The 21,473-nt window shown below is 42.2% G+C and overlaps 1 protein-coding gene across 10 annotated transcripts in view; it reads right to left on the bottom strand.

Annotated features, from left to right (window-relative positions):
* RBM47 (RNA binding motif protein 47) overlaps positions 1–21,473 on the bottom strand; it is a 201,800-nt gene that overhangs the window by 24,348 nt on the left and 155,979 nt on the right. For 2 of the 10 annotated variants that reach the window (XM_069744561.1, XM_069744564.1), the window contains exon 1: positions 16,058–16,312. The exons of 5 other annotated variants lie outside the window; for them this stretch is intronic. The gene's annotated coding sequence lies outside the window, so the exon portion shown is untranslated. Of the gene's footprint in view, positions 1–16,036; positions 16,313–21,473 lie in introns of those variants that run through there. 3 more of the 10 variants (XM_069744562.1, XM_069744569.1, XM_069744568.1) reach the window with 3 other exon arrangements.

The following is a 21,473-nucleotide window of genomic DNA, read 5'->3' as shown; positions in this document are numbered from 1 at the left end:
ACTAGTAAAAAGAAACAAAACTTGGCTAAAATAGAACCACAAAAAAAAAAATAATATATGAAGAAACAGAAGATACTCTGGAAATGAGAGACACTCCTTATCATGCAGCAACTTGCACAACACAAGGAGAAACCCTTCACCCAACAGTTTAGGAAGAAAAAAACTGCTTGATTCATCGTTACTAATACACAGACCTGAATGGGAAAACAAAACATTGATTATCGTAATCAAATATTTTATTTTAGGCCTTTAAAAATAAAAATTATACTTATTTCACTCGTTTTTATAGCACCATCATACTCCACAGTGGTTTACAGACATTATCGGCTCTGTCTCCATTGGGGCTCACAATCTACATTCCCTATCAGTATGTCTTTGGAGTGTGGGAGGAAACCGGAGTACCCGGGGGAAACCCCCACAAACGGAGGGAGAACATGCAAACTCCTTGCAGATGTTGTCCTTGGTGCAGTCTTATTGACACTGATTGAGGTTTGTAATGTAGGTCATTATTATAATGGATATTCATGTCATTTCATACAAGGCAGGAACATTGGGAAAAAAATAAATTTTATACAAGCTTCCTCCATGTGTGAATACGCACATAGTTGGAGCTCCCCAACACGTAATAATAATAGTGTCTCATATATGCTGAATAGGTACGGTCCATATGCAATACATTTTACAATGATGAGTCATGAATAACTGAGGTAATGGGGTTGTTAGAATAGTATGGAGAATATGTTTAATCTGCTCTATATATGTCACACAACATTAATAATAATGATCGGTATCCATCAACTGCTATCTAACCAACCTATAACTTCATGCCAGCCTAGTTCCTGGTTTGTAGTTGGGATTTCAACCCAGTATCCACCTAAGGGCAGGTGCAGATGTGAATATTTGCTTTCTCTGTGCGATCCAACAAGACTGCACTCAGACCAATGATAGTCTATGAAACTGTGCACAAGAAAAAAAAAGTTAAAAATTTGATGTATGTTCAAGTTCTCGGCCATGCAAGTCAATGAGAATGTGGTAAACAGGGTGCAGTCCAATTTCTTTCTTTTCTCAATCCGAGACAATCGGATCACGCTATGCGGAAGCTCTGATCAGAGTGATTTCCATAATCTGCTCGACTCCCTTGAATGAGAGAATCTACAGCCGTCTGTACTGGCCCTAAAGCAGAAGTTGGAGCTCCTTAAGGTACCGTCACATTTAGCGATGCTGCAGCGATATAGACAACGATGCCGATCGCTGCAGCGTCGCTGTTTAGGTCGTTGTGTGGTCGCTGGAGAGCTGTCACACAGACAGCTCTCCAGCGACCAACGATGCCGAAGTCCCCGGGTAACCAGGGTAAACATCGGGTTACTAAGCGCAGGGCCGCGCTTAGTAACCCGATGTTTACCCTGGTTACCATTGTAAAAGTAAAAAAAAAAAAAACAGTACATACTTACATTCCGGTGTCCTGATCATTCCCAGCGACCAACGATCTCCCAGCAGGGGCCTGATCGTTGGTCGCTGTCACGCATAACGATTTTGTTAACTATATCGTTGCTACGTCACAAAAAGCAACGATATCGTTAACGAAATCGTTATGTGTGAAGGTACCTTTAGACCTCCAGGAAGAAGATCCCTCAAGGACACCTTGCCCTGAAAAAATAATATAGTGTTGACCGTTTAGAAGTATATTACGTAAGACTCACAATTTACCAAGCCCATTTTATGATCCTTCTGGGAGTTTCGGTTTTGACTACTTTGCTTCTGCATCCCAGGAATTAGCCTTTCTTGGGGAATCTCTAATCTCCGTGATCTGGATTCCTCCACAAGTATATGTGGCTGATCTGGATCCTAAGCAGTTGGTTGACATACTAGTTCTACCAGCTTCAGGGCACAATTATACTTTTAATGTTTATTCAAATGACGTTGTCATGGTGAATGCCACATCACCTAAGTGCCCAGGGAAAAACACGTGAAGTTTGTGAACCCTAATTACAGTCTGAAGTGAATCGCAGCCTTTATTGCTGAAATATATGGTCAGACATGAAATACTGTACCAAAATAACCAATCACACCTGCCCAATAGAACAGCTTTAAAGGGAACCTGCCACCCTCAAAATCAAGGGTGAGCTAAGCCCACCGGCATCAGGGGCTTATCTACAGCATTCTGTAATGGTGTAGATAAGCCCCCGATGTTTCCTAAAACATGAGAAAAAGAGGTTAATACTCACCCAGGAGCGGTCCCGCTGCAGTCCGGTCCGATAGACGTCGCGGTCCGGTCCGGAGCCTCCCATCTGCATCAGATGACGTCCTCTTCTGGTCTTCACGCTGCGGCTCCGGTGCAGGCGTACTTTGTCTGCCCTGTTGAGGGCAGAGCAAAGTACTGCAGTGCGCAGGTGCCGGGAAAGGTCAGAGAGGCTCGGCGCCTGCGCAATGCAGTACTTTGCTCTGCCCTTAACAGGGCAGACAAAGTACGTCAGAGCCGCAGCGTGAATACCAGAAGAGGACTTCATCTGATGACGATGGGAGGTGCCGAACCGTACCGCGACACCCATCGGACCAGGACCTCCCCTGGGTGAGTATAATTTAACCTCTCTTTCTCATCTTTTAGGATACATCGGGGGTTAATCTACAGCATTCCAGAATGCTGTAGATAAGCCCCTGATCCCGGTGGGCTTAGCTCACCCTTGATTTTGGGGGTGAAAGGTTCCCTTTAAGTTCGTCAAACTATTAAATGACCCCAATATCTGCATTTCACTACTTATAACAACCATTGGCAGAGATTTTCTGGACTTATTGATAGATCTACTGAAGAAAGCTACAGTCAGCCTCTGCCTACAGTGAAATTGCTACTTATCATGAAAAATGAATCGTATTCTCAACATATTAGTCAAGCATCGATAGGGAAAAAAACAAAATGCTCCAGGATTTTACACTAAATCCCAACTTTTGCTTATTTTAAACCATTATACAAATTTTGCTATAAAAAGGGCAGACTACAGCTCCATAATTACTGTAGCTCAAGAAACTACTTAAAGAGAACCTGACTGCTGATATTTGCCTAAACCATGGGCAGCATACATCAGACACTGGATGTCTATGCTGCCAAGGACTAAGCCGCATAGACTAGTCAAAAAGGCTGGTCACTGGTGGTGTCTTCTTGCCTGCTATCAATGATGCCAGATCTCTCCCTATACATGCATGCAAAAAGAGATCACTTACTCAAGGTGAGCTGGATGTCTACACTCATAGATGTAGAAAAATTGGCGCACAGGATTGTTTTTTTTCTAAATACAGACATAAATATAATAATATATGTGGCATGATAATAGATGTGGCAGTGCCAAGGGCAAGCGATGGCAACATCAGAAAGAAGGAATATGAGAAGCTGGAGAAATACCAGGGCCTCAAAGGAGAACTGGAGAAGATGTGGAAAGTCAAGGCAACGGTGATTCCAGTGGTGGTAGGAGCACTTTGAGCAGTGACCCCTAAGTTGGAAGAATGGCTACAACAGAGCCCAGTAGAAACATCTGAGCTCTCTGCCCAGATAAACGCAAGGCTGGGAACAACTAAGATCCTGCGCAGAACCCTCAAACTCCCAGGCCTCTGGTAGAAGACCCGAGAGTGAGAAAGGACAACAAAGACCACTCCCATTGGGGGTGAGATGGAAGGTTTTTTTTTGTGTGTGTGTGTATATATATATATATATATATATATATATATATATATATATATATATATATATATATATATAATAGTTTTTTTGCCACAGTTGAGGGGTGAAGGCTGTGTACATCAGCAGCACACCATGAAGGTAATCGATTTATGGCTTTTACTTTTGTTTTCTTGGCCATAAAATGACCTCATTTATTTTAAAATTTAGAGTCCCACAATCATGTTCGCCATTAAGAAGCAAAATTTCTCAACCTCTACACCCTGAGGCAAAATGTACCAGGTCAAACTGGATTTTCCTAATTTACCCTGATCGAAATCTAGCAGTATGCTACCTTCTCATGGTAATGCACATTTTCTAATTAGCAGACCACACTTTGGATTTTCTTATTATAGCAAGAGCTGAACCGCAGTAATACGTTAGACGCTGCAAAAAAAAAGTTTTTCCCCCAAGCACATGCACACTTGGCAAAGTTGAGTGTCCATGTGTTTCCTATAGGAAGAGGACAATCTGCTTTTCACATGAGAGCATGTGCTGCTCACAATTTATGTGCCTAAACGATACGATCAGGGGTAAATTAGCCTTTTCTTGATTGCAAAACACACTTTAGTCATTGTTTTTGAGCCTCACCATCATTCATAATTCTCTCTATCAATAAATCCTATATGTAAAGGGTTTATCTGATCCTAAGCTACAGGTCTGCAGCTACTGCATGTGACTGCAGACTTGTAAGGCTCTGTGCACACAATGCGGATTTTGCTGCGGATCCGCAGCTGTTTCCCATGAGTTTACAGTACAATGTAAACCGAAAACGCTGTGCCCATGCTGCAGAAAAAACTGTGCAGAAACGCAGCGGTTTACATTCACAGCATGTCAATTCTTTGTGCGGAATCCGCAGCGGTTTTACACCTGCTCCATAATAGAAAACCGCAGGTGTAAAACCACAGTGGAATCCGCACAAAAAACGTGGTAAATCCGCAGGAAAAACGCGGTGTTTTTGCCCTGCAGATTTATCAAATCTGCTGCGGAAAAGTCCGCAGAGGACCACTTTACGTGTGCACATACCCTGAATCCTCGTAGGGCGCACTGAGGATTCCCAATGATGGCGAAACTACCCCAGATTAATGAACTCCGGGCCATACACGTATATACACACAAAAAGGAACACCCAAAAATCATATAATTATACATTGTTATTATTTTAATTGGGGTCCTGAATGGATTAGGCCGGCTTCACACTTGCGAGTTTTACGGACGTAAGAGCGCAGGTGGCATTAACCCTTCATTACCCCATATCCCACCACTACACGGGAATGGGAAGAGAGTGGCCAAGTGCCAGAATAGGCGCATCTTCCAGATGTGCCTTTTCTGGGTTGGCTGGGGGCAGATATTTGTAGCCAGGGGGGGCCAATAACCATGGACCCTCTCCAGGCTATTAATATCTGCCCTCAGTCACTGGCTTTACTACTCTGGCGGAGAAAATTGCGCGGGAGCCCACGCCAATTTTTTCCGCCATTTAACCCTTTATTTTAAGAGCTAGAACGGCCAAATTTTGCAGATACACTCTACTGACATTAGTAGTGTGAAATCTGGAAAAAAAATGGAGAGAAGACATGGTTTACTGTATGTAAACCATGTCTCAAATCATGTCGGGTTTTAGGAAGGAGAAAGAAAAAGCCGGTAATTGAATTACCGGCTTTCAAGCTGTATAGCGCTGGAAAAAATATTAATATATATACATATATGTGTCTAATGACATTATATATATATATATATATATATATATATATATATATATATATATATATATATATATATATATATATATAGACAGTATATATATATATTTTTTTCTTTTTGGGACTCATGGATCATTTCTATAGCGGTATGTTGGTTTTGCAAGCCTGCGAGAAAACCACGCAGTACGGATGCCATACGGATTACATACGGAGGATGCCATGCGCAAAAAACGCTGACACACCCTGCCTACGGAGGAGCTACGGACCACTATTTTCGGGACATTTCAGCGTATTACGGCCGTAATATACGGACCGTATTTTCATACGCTGAGTGTGAAGCCGGCCTTAAGCTGTGGTTGTCCAGTAGTGGACAAGCTCATTTAGGGCATGTGCAGACGTGGCAAGTTTGTCGAGTTTTTGTTGCATTTTTTTCTGCTCAGATGTCACAAAACCTGAAGGGTTTCCTGATGCCAGTAAAGTGGGTGAAAATCCTGAAGTCTTATGCACACGTTGCTTATTTTTGATTTGCAGATTTCAGCCATACTAACAAGAGGGAAAAAATCTGCACCCAAAATGCATGTAAAAAAACACATCTAATTTACGCAGCATTTTTCCTGCCAAGAGATGCAAACATTTCTGCACCAAGTACGTGTGCACGCAGCACAAGTCGTAGTGTTTTCTTAGGCCGGGTTCACATCAGCGTTCGAGTCCACAGTATGGTGCTGCGGACTTCTTTCCTTAAGCTCTGCCTACTTCCGAATGCGTCCTGCGCACCTATCTTTAACATTATGTATGCAGGGACATGCGTTGTATGCGGATGTGCCCGCCAAACGCAACATGTTGCATTTTCTTGCGTTCGGCGGGTACGTCAAAACAACGCACGCGGACGAATCCGCATACAACACATGTCCCTGCGTACACAATGTTAAAGATAGGTACGCAGGACCCATGTGGAAGTAGGCAGAGCTTAAAGAAAGAAATTAGCAGCACCACGCTGTGGACTCTAATGGGAACTTAAGGTACCGTCACACTAAGCGACGCTGCAGCGATATAGACAACGATGCCGATCGCTGCAGCATCGCTGTTTAGTCGTTGTGTGGTCGCTGGAGAGCTGTCACACAGACAGCTCTCCAGCGACCAATGATGCCGAAGTCCCTGGGTAACCAGGGTAAACATCGGGTTACTAAGTGCAGGTCCACGCTTAGTAACCCGATGTTTACCCTGGTTACCATTGTAAATGTAAAAAAAAAAACACTACATACTTACATTCCGGTGTCTGTCGCGTCCCCCAGCATCAGCTTCCCTGCACTGTGTAAGCGCCGGCCGTAAAGCAGAGCGGTGACGTCACCGCTGTGCTCTGCTTTACGGCCGGCCGGCGCTGACACAGTGCAGGGAAGCTGACGCCGGGGGACGCGACAGACACCGGAATGTAAGTATGTAGTGTTTTTTTTTTACATTTACAATGGTAACCGGGGTAAACATCTGGTTGCTAAGCGCGGCCCTGCGCTTAGTAACCCGATATTTACCCTGGTTACCAGTGAACACATCGCTGGATCGGCGTCACACACGCCGATTCAGCGATGTCAGCGGGTGATCCAGCGACGAAACAAAGTTCCAGCCTTTCAGCTCTGACCAGCGATGTCACAGCAGGATCCTGATCGCTGCTGCGTGTCAAACACAACGATATCGCTATCCAGGACGCTGCAACATCACGGATTGCTATCATTGATGAGGTTTAACAATGATAAATGTAAGGTTATACACATGGGAAGGAATCAATATCACCATTACACACTGAACGGGAAACCATTGGGTAAATCTGACAGGGAGAAGGACTTGGGGATCCTAGTTAATGATAAACTTACCTGGAGCAGCCAGTGCCAGGCAGCAGCTGCCAAGGCAAACAGGATCATGGGGTGCATTAAAGAGGTCTGGATACACATGATGAGAGCATTATACTGCCTCTGTACAAATCCCTAGTTAGACCGCACATGGAGTACTGTGTCCAGTTTTGGGCACCGGTGCTCAGGAAGGATATAATGGAACTAGAGAGAGTACAAAGGAGGGCAACAAAATTAATAAAGGGGATGGGAGAACTACAATACCCAGATAGATTAGCGAAACTAGGATTATTTAGTCTAGAAAAAAGACGACTGAGGGGCGATCTAATTACCATGTATAAGTATATAAGGGGACAATACAAATATCTCGCTGAGGATCTGTTTATACCAAGGAAGGTGACGGGCACAAGGGGGCATTCTTTGCGTCTGGAGGATAGAAGGTTTTTCCACCAACATAGAAGTGGATTCTTTACTGTTACAGCGGTGAGAATCTGGAATTGCTTGCCTGAGGAGGTGGTGATGGCGAACTCAGTCGAGGGGTTCAAGAGAGGCCTGGATGTCTTCCTGGAGCAGAACAATATTGTATCATACAATTATTAGGTTCTGTAGAAGGACGTAGATCTGGGGATTTATTATGATGGAATATAGGCTGAACTGGATGGACAAATGTCTTTTTTCAGCCTTACTATGTTACTATTATCGTACTAAAGTTGCTCAGTGTGAAGGTACCTTTAGCCTTACCCGAGCAGTAAATGCTCCCATATCTGACCTTTCCTGCTTATGTGTTGCTTTCTCGGCCGCTTTTGAAGTTACTCATTAATCCCAGGTACCAATGACTGACTTGCACAAATGGAGAATTTCACCGGCTGTTGATTTCAGGGTGGGGGGCTGGCTAGGCCCAATCTTCATATCTGTATTTCTGTCAGATCGGCAGAATGAGGCTGCAAAGTGCAGCAATTGGAAAGTGACCTCTGATCTGAAATGTTTGTATAACCCTTTATAAGAATTGTGAAATAAAAGGTTTACAGTGATTGTTAAGGATTCCATGACCCGTCACCGACTGCTGCACAGGGTTAATGTAATAAAAATATTCCAATGTTTAACCAGGGTTTAGGGCGAAAAGGAGATCTTTGCACCTTGCATGATTTGGGTAAATTTATAACATGCAATCTTACGTGTTTAATAGCACAATAATAGCTAAGGTGACGGCAATAGGAATTGTTCAACACTTCTGCAATAACAGCTGTAGGTTTAATCATTTCTTTTCCTCTTGCACGACTCGCCAAACTGCGTCTTAAGGCTTTCTTAAAATTTTATTTTCTGGCTCGTGAAAAAAGGCCATGTTTTATTTTCGTCAAAAACACTGCTTTTTTTTTATTTTATTTTTTTTATTTCTCATTGAGACCAAGCCCCCACATAAAAAAAATGCCAATTTTTTTTCTTACAGGTGTCTGAAACCAAAATCCGCAATAACAACCTTGTCCGATTATTGCACTTATTTGATTCAGCTGACAAACTTTTAATGCAGTTTTGGTGCACATAAAAATGCAAATTGGTTATGACCACTAAGAGCTATATGTCACTGTATGAGTGGTCATAACCATGTATATTTAAAGGGAACCTGTCACCAGGATTGGCCGATAAGAGATACGGCCATCACCTTTCAGGGCCGATATACAGCATTCTATGATGCTGTATATCTGCCCCCAACCTGACCTGCAAGAGAAGTAAAATAACTACTTATACTCACCTCCAGGGCGGCCGGTCCGATAGGCATCGCCGGTCTTTGTCTGGGGCCTCCCTTCTTGCAATGCCGCCCTCCTGCTAGATTTGTGTGGATGACGCGTCAACTCTGCACAGCGCTCCTGCACAGGTGTACTTCTCTGCCCTGTTGAGGGCACAGCAAAGTATTGCAGTGCGCAGGTGTTGGGAAAGGTCACAGAGCCCCGACGCATGCGCACTGCAGTACTTTGCTCTGCCCTTGACAGGGCAGAGAAGTACACCTGTGCAGGAGCACGATGCCGAGGAGACTGCGTGGATGACAAATAGACGAGTTATCCACACGAAGCAAGGAGGACGGGTATTGTAAGAAGATGGGAAGTGCCGGACCAAGACCTGTGACACCCCTCGGACAGCCCCACAGGTGAGTATAATAAAATTTATTTTTCTTCTCTTGCAGGTCGGGTTTCGGGCAGATATACAGTATTACAGTATTACAGAATGCTGTATATCAGCCTTGAAAGATGATGGTCATATCTCTTATCGGCCAAACCTGGTGATAGGTTCACTTTAAGGTAATACGATGCCCTATATGAGGTAACTGACATAGTGAATGTGAAGAACTATACTACATTTCTAATTGGAGGTACTTACTAATATTATCACTATTACTACACCTACTACATATTAGGATAGGATCTTTGAGATGGGGATACCCCTTTCATTTATCTCTCCAACCGCAAAGCCACATCTGCCCTTCTGTGTGAGGCTACTCATAAAAAGACATCAGCTGAAGTCCTGCCCTTCCTAGCCGTTTTCTTGACCTAGCGCTAATGCACCAAGTTGGCAGACAGCCACGAGCCACACATGATCTTGCGAGCCACATGTGGCTCCTGAGCTACAGGCTGGGGATCTCTGGATGAACCTTAAAAGCTGGCATCTATAATATCCTCTGGTTAGCCCATAAAATGTCTGAGATTGCCATAGCGCTTTAAGCCTTTAAGAATAAATAATTTTGCCATAACATACCGTGATTGTTAGGATGCCCAATATCTTCAACGGACTCAGAAATTTTTACCATTTTGGAAAGTCCTACACACAATCAAAGCCCATCTCTGATCATTTCATTGGCTTCAAATAGTCTCCCTCCACTGCACATTGTTAACTTGCATACGGTTTCCCCACAACACGAAGTATGAAAAATTACAAGTCTCCCCCCCCAAAAAAAAAAATTAAGCAGAGATCCAGTAGAGCTAGGCCAAAAATTAATAATCAAAGGGTCAAAGTTTTTCATCTTAAAGGAATGTTGGCACATTACCGAAAGGAAAAATTACAGTACATTTATTAAAAATTTAGCTACATAAAAGTTACAGGATCTAGTTATGTTTTTTAATCCTTTTGGTCATTTTACAATTAATTTTGTTATTATACAATGTCCCAATACTATGACCCCAACAATGAGCCGTAACCTTTGGGAAAATCCATAAGCAAGTGTTCAATTTCGGTACAGTGCCTCCAACGGGGAAACACAGCATCACACAGTTCCTTTTTAGATTAATGAACTGTTGTACATAATACAATCATCACGTCATAATGTTTTCATGGCCATAATCTAGTTTTTAGGGGCCCCATACACTATAGATAGCGGTGGCCCAAATGATGTTTTCTTGGCAGCCATCTCTCCCGATTCCCCTCCATACACCAGAACGCTTGCTTTGCCAACCGCTCATGTTCCTTATGAGAATTACATAGCTCACCATAAGTGAGTACACCCCAACAGATTTGTCCATTAACCTTTAGTTTCCTTTCAGAATTAACATTTTCTATGAGATACCATACTATAAAAAACTCCCACAAATGTGGACCATTGACTGCAAACAAAATTGGTTATTTATTTAGGACACCAAAAATGTAATTTTTTTGCTTTAACAAATGCATTCAAGACCATGTTGCAAAAATTTATATTTTCCAATAAAAGTCTTAACAGCAAAGGTAGAGTTTAGACTACAAGATTCTAGTTAACAAGAATTCAACCACACTAAAGTCTAATTATTCATTTATCGGGTGTCTAGCAGACAGCCGACTATGAAAAATTGTTAAAGAAAACCCCTTCCCATTTCATGCTGTCAACAAAGGTACCATATAAAAGAGAAACATCACCAGAACTGAAAGTTTGTTGTTGTTGTTTTTTGTTTGTTTTTTTGTTTACACACAAGAATAGTGAATGATTAAGATCAGCAAAGCTTTATTTAAGGCTACTTTCACACATCAAGTGTCACGGGGCTACCGCGACAGAGAGGTTCCAGAGAACCACAGCGCTCTGGGCCTTGTTCACACACAGTGAAAAGCTCTTCTCCTGTATTTTGGCCTGGCTGCTCTGTCCCAGCAGTGCATGAGTCAACCTTATTTGCTAAGTTGCTGTGAGCTGCGTCTCTCAGCTGAAGTGGATTTTTGTAATCTCCTCCTCTATATATAGACCCAGCCTTGACTACAGCTAGTGTCAGTGATCAGTTCTGCTGCCTGGCTTGGAGGTTGAAGGAGAGTGATATTTGGAGCTTGAAGGTTTATTACAGAGATTGGTGTCTATTGTTTTGGTTGCTTGTTAAACCTGTTTTCCTTCCTAGTTTTCTCCTTCTCTTCCCTTCTATGTGTACCCTCTGTGGTTGTGTGAGCATTTGGTGAGTTTGAGACTTTGTTACCTTGTCTGTATACCCTGTTTATTGTTGTGTTTATACACTGGTGCAGTCCTCCTCCCTGGGGGGGAGAGGGGGCCACTTATAGGGCCTGCACAGGAGACAGGGAGATGCTGGCGGCTCGGGCCTCCTAACCATCATAGGTACCCCCCGAGATAAGGGAAAGCCAGGACCCCATTAAAATGGTTGGGACAGGTGCGGGTCCCAGTACGCCCTCCTGCCCCTTTAACGCTGCTTACGGTGTGACATCAGGTCTTTTGTTTCAGTCACAATCCGGCAAGTTTTGAACAAAACTGATCCCTTTTTTTTATGCCGGACCTGTTTTTTTTCTCATAGAGTTGTATTAGCGCCGGATTGCGCCTGATAGCCAGACCTTTCATCCGTTTTCTTCTGGATCCGTCCAAATAGTCGTTTCCGGTGGACGGAGAAAACGTCCAGAGGAACTTTTTTTTTCTCCAGCGAAAAAAAGCGCACAGTGACGGAGGCGGCTAGAAATGTGTGAAACGGAGATGTGAAACGAAGAATCCATTGAAAATATCTCTCTCTATCTCTCATCTGTTTTTGGAACATTAGCCAGATTCTGCCTGCAACAAAAATCCTGATGTGTGAAAGTAGCCTAAGAGTTAGAATACAGTAGAAAAAGTGATCAAAACCATCTCACGGAGACGTCCAAGTTGACCATGGAAGTTAACATCTAAACAGCAGCGTCTTTCTCACTGTTAGGGCAGTGAGAAAATGAGTGTTAGGGCACTGTTAGGGCACTGTTAGCAGCAGATTCTCACTGTTAGGGCAGTGAGAATCTGGAATTGCTTGCCTGAGGAGGTGGTGATGGCGAACTCAGTCGAGGGGTTCAAGAGAGGCCTGGATGTCTTCCTGGAGCAGAACAATATTGTATCATACAATTATTAGGTTCTGTAGAAGGACGTAGATCTGGGTATTTATTATGATGGAATATAGGCTGAACTGGATGGACAAATGTCTTTTTTCGGCCTTACTAACTATGTTACTATGTTACTATGTTACTATGTCTTTGACGAGAAGGGTTAAAGAAAAGCAACAGACAAGTTCATAGCAGTTAGCTATAAAAATAGAAAGCCAAACTGGGGTGAGTTTTTTCCATGACAATATGGCATACACTGCAGAGGAATGGCATGAAGGAAGCTTCTCCTAAAGCCCATGCACAAGAATGCTGGCCTACAATTTGCCAGGGCACAGGCTGAAAAATATGAAGACCACTGAGACTATACTCTGCCGGATGAAACCAAGAACTGTTTTTGGAACAGATGGCTTCAAAGCTGTATGGCATCACAAAGGATAAATATGTACAAAAAAAAAATCCATGGTACCTACAATGGAACATGGTGGTGGCAGTGTCCTTACGAAGGGCTTCATAAGTGCTCCTGGTGTCATGAATTCACAGATGTACTGATGGTACCATCATTTTGTGCCTTTGGTAGACGTGCACTTTGCCAACATAACACTGATCCAAAAGACACATCTATGACAACTGTTGCATTTCCGAAGAGCAGGGCGAAAGTGATTCAGTGGGCAGGTATGTCTCCTGATCTGAACCAAATCAGACACACATGAGGAATTCTGAAGGAAAGTTGAGCATCAGCATCACTCTCCCTCTCCATCCAGCATCCAGGCTCTAAAAGAGGTCGCTCTTGAAAAATGAAAAAAGATAGCTGTTGTAATATGTCGCCAACGTGTTCATTCCATGCTTAGAAGAACTGTGTGGTACTTAAAATTTATGAACGTTCCACAAAATACTTGATGCAGTTTTTGATGTGGGGTGTAGTAATTTTTGCATCAACTACTTTGAGTAAAACTGAAGATTTTGTAATGAGTTATATTAACCTTACTTTCATGTTATGGGTTAAATAAATATTTTGTGACATTCAATCTTTTCAAAATTTTGAAAATTGTTCTTATATTCCGTTAGATATTTATTAAAATCTTACTTTTAAAAAGGGGCTGTACCTTATGCTGATCAGATCACGATATTGCCAGACGACTAATGCCAGGGGGTAATTCACAGAAAACAAAAAACTGGCCGCCCAAAATTGGAGACGCCGGAACCTTTTGTCCTGCATCATCTGTAGTGGGAAGTTGTAGACGGTCGTCCAAGCCCGCCGATAGCAGCAGATTTGGTTGATGTAAAGACCCCCATACACATTAGACTAAAGTGGGCTGAACCGGCAGATATCAACGGATTTGGCTGATGGTCTACCATATGCGGGGCACCGGTGACGGTGTTGGGTGGAGATGTCATTCGCGCATGTCTGTTTTTGAACTACTGATTGCATTGTTCTCCATGAAATAAGATGCTAGTTAATGGTGGCTTTTTTTTATAGAGAATATAGGAGAACTTATGTCTAGCGAGCGCTCCTGTGTATGGGAGAGTTGTCGGAGATGGCTGTCGGTAGTATAGGCTGAAGCATCATCCGGCTGACAACTATCCAATATGTATGGCTGAAGTCCAATGTATATGGGGGGTGGAGGGCTTTACTATTGTAGAACTGCAGAGCAGCCATGGGGAAAAAAAAAAGTATCTACAACCTGCTGAGAGTCTTAAGTGGGAGACAAACAACAAACAGCTTACACAGACTAAAATCAAAGAGTCAGGAGAGCCATATAATGGGATCAGACCCAGAACAATGCATACATTGTGCCTACTGACCCCTCCAGTGCAAAGACAGGTAAAGAAACTCAGTGCAACACAGACCATTGTTTATCCATTCAATTGGCTCAAGTTAAAAAAATAGAAAAAAAACTATTTAACTATTTACAACTGAATAGATTTTGCAAAAATTAAGACAGAATTGAAACTAATTACTAGATTAGAAAGTTTACTCCACCTAAGATTAGCCACCTAAGATTAGCCTATCAGTTACACCATCTTATCTGCAGTTAAGTGCTACACCATGTAAAAACAACGCCATAGACAAACACGTGTTTTTCCACGTAGCAGTCACTCCCCGAGAGCCGATGTGTATTCAACGTCTTCTATAAAACTGCTCTATAATTTCATATCAGCCCTGTGTGCCTGAAGACAACTGTATGGGAGCGTTGGCAGGAATATAGACAGGCGTTTCCTGTATGTGTAGGCAATCATGTACAGACCGAATGACAAGGATTTCCAAAGACGTTTAAAAAAAAAAAAAAAAAAAAAGGTCAACAAGTTTAAGGATTTTAGCATTATTCACCATATGGACTGTGAAATCACATGTTTGAGACTCAAACTCTAGACTACATCCAATAGCGGTGATCATACAGATGATAGAATTTGGGCCCAACTGTAAATTATTCAAAACGATCAAAATCGGACAGAAAATAGATTTTTTTTTTTTAGGAAACGCATCCTAATCTGGTAATTTTTTTTAAAGTCAATTTAAAGAAAAAAAGTACACAATATAATATAAATACACATATATATATATATATATATATATATATATATATATATATATATATATATATATATATATATAAAATATCACCCACACACACTCTTTATTAGCCAACACAGTAATACATTTTGGCTCACATTTTTTTTTTTTTTTTTTTTGGGGGGGGGGGGGGGGGGGAGGACATTTTATGTGAAATGTTTGGGGAAATTATGCACCAATGTACTACTAGTATGGCTTTGGTTATTTTATATAATTTTTTACATTTATCCATATGTGTCATTCAACTTTTAATATGCATTTCCTTCCCATTGGTATCAGCAACTGAAGGATATAAAAATCAGCTGCAGATCTAATTCCTTTCTAATTCCTTAGGTATTTGCACAAACAATTCAATGGAAAACAATCCATTCATATTTGGTGAATTGTTAAACACCCACTGTTCCTTAATCCTTATCTTACTTGTCAAGCAAGTTACGTAGGGCTCCTATGTATTGTAATATATAACATTAACAGTAACATAACTTTTCTCAAAGGCGTTAAAGGTCGTTCAAAAGAAGAAAACCCCTAAAAAAAGAGTGAAATCTACTTTAAGGTCACACATATGTACAGAAAATACACTGAGAAGTGACTTATTGAAAATGACTTATCCTTTCTATAACTTATTAGCCAATACAATTACTTAGAAATATGCTCACATTATGTTAGCCGGTATTCATCAATTTCTATCTTTTGACCGTGTACTACTAGAATAATTACAAATATCTAAACTAAAAAAACACGGAACAATACATGAGATAAGAACATGGTAAAACTACACAGGGGTTATGAATTATTTACATTCAATATTAAAACAAGTAAGAGCGAATGAGAGCCATAGAATTACCAGCGACCTAACGCGTTTTACACATTCCCATTCTATTCAATACAAAATGAGATTTGTAATTTCAAAAGAAAAGAAACTTACAGTCTACAAGCTTTTCCATACCTCTGAAGCCTTGCTGACAGGTCAGTAGCACAGAACGCCTCTGCTGGAGGAGTCACTCTCAGTCACAGGATTTTTAGCTCATGCATATGTTTATTGGTCAGCAGCAAAGGACCATTTACATTCCTTGGAAGGTATTTGCTCAGGGCACCTGAAATGAGTTTAGGTAGGTGTGGTTGGCTAGGAGAAGGCGTAACTTTTACATCTCCCAGATGCTGGACAGCCTGGAAAAACCTTCACAATGAATGTTTGGCTCATACTGAATCTGTTTTGTTATTTTTGCCATAACAAGAAATCGAGACACAACCATAAAATTGCCCAAAGAGCTTGGACTTTAGTATAAATATACCCTTTCAAGGTATAATAACTGTCAGCACGGAACTGATTTAAGTACAAACAACTCTACCCTAGCACAAGGCGTTGTGCAAACAGCGTTACCTAGCAGATAAGATAAAGCGGCCAATGAGTTGGCAGCACAGTGATCTTAGATACGTGCAGCTTTACATGACGTCGACTGGTCAACAAGTACATGCCCAGTGGTCGAGACATGTACCTGGTCCATAAGTTCTAGCCCAACCTTCATATTACACTATAGGACTTTTCATGGTCCGATTTAATAAAAAATTGCAAAAATTGAACTCGTACCACCAAAACATACAGGTGCTTCTCACAAAATTAGAATATCATTAAAAAGTTAATTTACTTCAGTTCTTCAATACAAAAAGTCATTATATAGAGTCAATGCAGAGTGATCTATTTCACGTGTTTATTTCTGTTAATGTTGATGACTATGGCTTGCAGTCAATGAAACCCACAAATCATTATCTCAGTAAATTAGAATAACTACCAAAAACACCTGCAAAGGCTTCCTAACCGTTTAAAAAGATCCCTAAGTCTGTTTCAGTAGGCTCCACAGTCATGGGGAAGACTGCTGACTTGACATATCAAGAAGGCATGCATTGACACACTCCACAAGAAGGGTAAGCCACAAAAGGTCATTGTTAAAGAAGCTGGCCATTCTCAGAGTGCTGTATCCAAGCATATTAATGGAAAGTTGAGTGGAAGGAAAAAGTGTTGTAGTAAAAGGTGCACAAGCACCGGGATAACGGTGACTCTATATAAAGAGTTTAACTTTTTGTATTGAACAACTGAAATAAAAGGTTATTAAATGATGTTATTCTAATTTTGTTAGAAGCACCTGTCCATACATACATTTAAAAAAAAAAAAAAAAAGGCATGCAAGGGCGTGCTCTCTCCCGAATGCAGTAAAAAAAATTGACTAAAAGGTGCCACAAAAAAGTGTACTGGATTGCCCTTAACGCCGGCCTTCAATGGGCCCCCCTGTCTCGCCAGGGCCCCGGCACTTGCCCGGGTACTGACGTCAGCCCTGCAGTTGCACGGGGAGGCAAAGTCACGTGTGTGTCGCTACCCGAGGCCAAAAGTTCAACAGTGTTGGACTTGTAATGGTGGTGCTGCAGTCATGGTAATTCACAGGCCCCAAAGCACCACGACTGAATCATTAAATGTGATGTTGCAATAGGATTTTCATGACGTGTGAACAGTTTTTAAGTGTAGCCTCAAGAAGTCTGTCCTGGCAGCAGGTTCCCTATAAAATTATTTGACTCTTAACTCTGTAAACAAGTTCATTCACCGTAGGAAAGTTGTATGTTCTAAAAAGACAGGAACATAGACAAGTCAACTGGGTAGGTCCGAAGTTATATATCCACTTTGTCTATAATCTTCATTCCCACGAGGAATGAACCTTCACAAGGTTTTTTTCTGGCAAAAAACCCCAAACATTTGCAAGTCCAAGAAAAGTGAATGAGATTTCTGAAATTTCACACGTGCTGCTTTTTTTTTTCCTTGGGGATTTGAACCAGCAATGCATTGTCAGCATGTAATGTCTTTCAGTGGTTTTGTAGTGTTTTATACTTATTCCAAAGGATGGGAAAAAAATTCAAGGAAAAACAAACAGAAAACTTTGCGCATTCTCTGCAGTGTTCTTCTTGCCAGCACTTTAGTATTTGCATTAGGCCACGTTCAGTATTTGGTCAGTATATTTCATCCGTATTTGTAAGCCAGAACCAGTAGTGGGTGATAAATGCAGAAGTGTTGACGTGTTTCTATCCTACTTTTCCTCTGATTGTTCCACTCCTGGTTTTTGCTTCCAAATAATGATGTAAAATACTGACCAAATACTGATAGTGTAAACGTGGCCTTAGATTTTTCTCCAGCAAAAATCAAACTTGTGCATATACCCTAAGGGCTCCTTCACACATCACTAATGTTCTTCTAATACGCATTTTTCATTTATCAGATTTTCTTGGTTGGAAAAAATAAATAATGAAGGTTTCTTAAGCTATCAAACAGTCCATAAAATTAAAGCACACTGATGGCATCCTATTTTTTCACTGACCCATAGACTTCCATTGGCAATTTTGATACGAAAATCGGATCAATACTGGACAAATCTGCACCATTCGGTCCGATGATTTAAAGAAAAAATAAAATAAAAATCAAACGTATGAATAGCCCCAAAGATTACAGATACCAGTGTTATCAGGGAAAAAAACTGACGTGAGCGGTGTTCCCAGAAAATAGACTACCTACTGGTAAAGTTATTGGACAGTCGTAGCTCCTCGCTGTTGGGCTTACAGTATGTAGCGGTTCTCCTTGCCAAATTATGCACAGAATACAACAACACATTTATAACATTTAGCCCAACTGAACAGTAACACCTAAGATTCCTCAGTGAAATGTTATTTGTTTTTTGCATACTCCCAGTTACTGAGGGAGCACCATGATATTTAGGTCACTACTCTCTGGCTTGGAGGGTTCTGCCATACTATAAGCTAATTAGTACATAACCATAAAAGTCTATAAAGACAAAGCAAACGGCACACCTACTGAAAGCTAAAACACACAGGACATAAAGGAGTAAAAGAGTTGTAACTGAAATCTGCCTCTAAAAATACAATTTGTCTCTCCAGGGGGCCCAGCAGCCAACTAGCAGGAGGCATCTGCCCTATGATTAATAGCTGGGAGCCTCACCGAGTGCACACACGAATAAGCATGGAAGACGGCAGGAATTAAACCAGCAGATAGTGGGTGGGTGTGGGTATTTTTAGTTTACCATTATGCCTATTAGTTGTTTGTTAAGGTACCGTCACACATCGTTATGTGTGACAGCGACCAACGATCAGGCCCCTGCTGGGAGATTGTTGGTCACTGGGAATGATCAGGACCTTTTTTTTGGTCGCTGATCACCCGCTGTCATCGCTGAATCGGCGTGTGTGACGCCGATCCAGCGATGTGTTCACTGGTAACCAGGGTAAACATCGGGTTACTAAGCGCAGGGCCGCGCTTAGTAACCCGATATTTACCCTGGTTACCATTGTAAATGTAAAAAAAAAACAAACACTACATACTCACATTTTGGTGTCTGTCACGTCCCTCGCCGTCAGCTTCCCGCACTGACTGTGAGCACCAGCCGTAAAGCACAGCGGTGACGTCACCGCTGTGCTCTGCTTTACGGCCGGCCCTCACAGTCAGTGCGGGAAGCTGATGGCGAGGGACGCGACAGACACCGGAATCGTTGGTCGCCGGAGAGCTGTCTGTGTGACAGCTCTCCAGCGACCACACAACGACTTACCAACGATCACGGCCAGGTCGTATCGCTGGTCATGATCTTTGGTAAATCGCTTAGTGTAAAGGTACCGTCACACTAAGCGACGCTGCAGCGATACCGACAACGATGTCAATCGCTGCAGCGTCACTGTTTGGTCGCTGGAGAGCTGTCACACAGCTCTATCGATGCCTATGCAGCATCAATAGTAAAGGATAGAATGTTTAAAAATAATAAAATAAAATTAATAAAAATGGTTATACTCACCCGCAGACAGCCGATCTCCTCAGCGGCGTCCGTTCCTATAGATGGTGTGTGTGAAGGACCTGCGATGATGTCACGGTCACGCGACCAATCACAAGACCGCGACGTCATCGCAGGTCCTTCACACAGAGCATCTATAGGAACGGAAGCGGCAGCGTGCACCGCTGAGAGGCAGGAAGACATCGAAGGTGAGTATATCACTGTTTTTTTATTTTAATTTTTTTTTTTTAACAATTATATGGTGCCCAGTCCGTGGAGTAGAGTCTCCTCTCCGAGTCTCCTCTCCTCCACCCTGGGTACCAACCACACATAATCTGCTTACTTCCCGCATGGTGTGCACAGCCCCATGCAGAAAGTAAGCAGATCAATGCATTCCTAGGCGTGCGGAGTCACCGCAATTCTGCAAATTTAATGAACATGTTGCTTTTTTTTCCGCGATGCGATTTTTTTCGCAGAAAAAAAGGCAACATTTGCACAAGAAATGCGGAATACATTGTAAATAATAGGAGGCATATGTAAGTGTTTTTTTTCGCGTTTTTATCACGTTTTTATAGCGAAAAAACGCAAAAAATACTGTACGTGTGCACATGGCCTAAAGCTCATTTGCCATTTATCAGCCCAAGCTTCTAGTTGACATAAATCATCCTGTAATATAAAATTGTCCTCCTCTGTATTGATTACCCTGCAGAGTTTAGTGTCAACTGCAAATATTGAAATTCTGTGAAAGGTAATTGTCTCTCATAGTTGTCAAAAACCGATTACCTTTGCTGGAACTGCAGGTTTCAGTTCCCCAATCTCTCAGTACCTCTATTCCTTCTTAAATTATTAATTGTTCTAACCCCACCACCCATGCCACCCCAACTTCCTTATTTGTGCCCAGGTCTCTATCTGCACTATCTTCCCCTCCTATAAAATGAATACCATCCCCCCCATTCCCTAGTTTAAACACTCCTCCAACCTTCTAGCCATTTTCTCCCCCAGCACAGCTGCACCTTCGCCATTGAGGTGCAGCCCGTCCCTATTGTAGAGCCTGTAGCCAACTGAGAAGTCGGCCCAGTTCTGCAGAAACCCAAACCCCTCCTTCCTACACCAATTCTTGAGCCACTTATTAACCTCCCTAATCTCCCGTTGCCTCTCTGGTGTGGCACGTGGTACAGGCAGTATTTCGGAAAATACCACGTTGGAGGTCCTTGCTTTCAGCTTGCAGCCTAATTCCCTGAAATCGTTAACTTTGTCATTTGTGCCAATGTGAACCATGACCGCTGGGTCCTCACCAGTCCCTCCCAGTAATCTGTTAACCCGATCAGCGATGTGTCGGACTCGAGCGCCAGGTAGGCAGCACACCGTTCGACGATCCCTGTCTTTGTGACAGATTGCCCTATCTGTTCCCCTAATAATTGAGTCCCCCACTACCAGCACCTGTCTGGCCTGCCCTGCTCTCCTATTTCCCTCCTTACTGGAGCAGTCACTCCTCCGGCCTTCAGAGGACATGCCTGGCTGCAGCAGTGCTACCCTTGTACTGGCACCCCC

The sequence above is a fragment of the Ranitomeya imitator genome, chromosome 1 (genome assembly GCF_032444005.1).
Source record: "Ranitomeya imitator isolate aRanImi1 chromosome 1, aRanImi1.pri, whole genome shotgun sequence".
Classification (NCBI taxonomy): domain Eukaryota; kingdom Metazoa; phylum Chordata; class Amphibia; order Anura; family Dendrobatidae; genus Ranitomeya; species Ranitomeya imitator.
The sequence above is the reverse complement of the archived record's forward strand: the minus strand, read 5'-3'. Positions and strand labels throughout refer to the sequence as shown.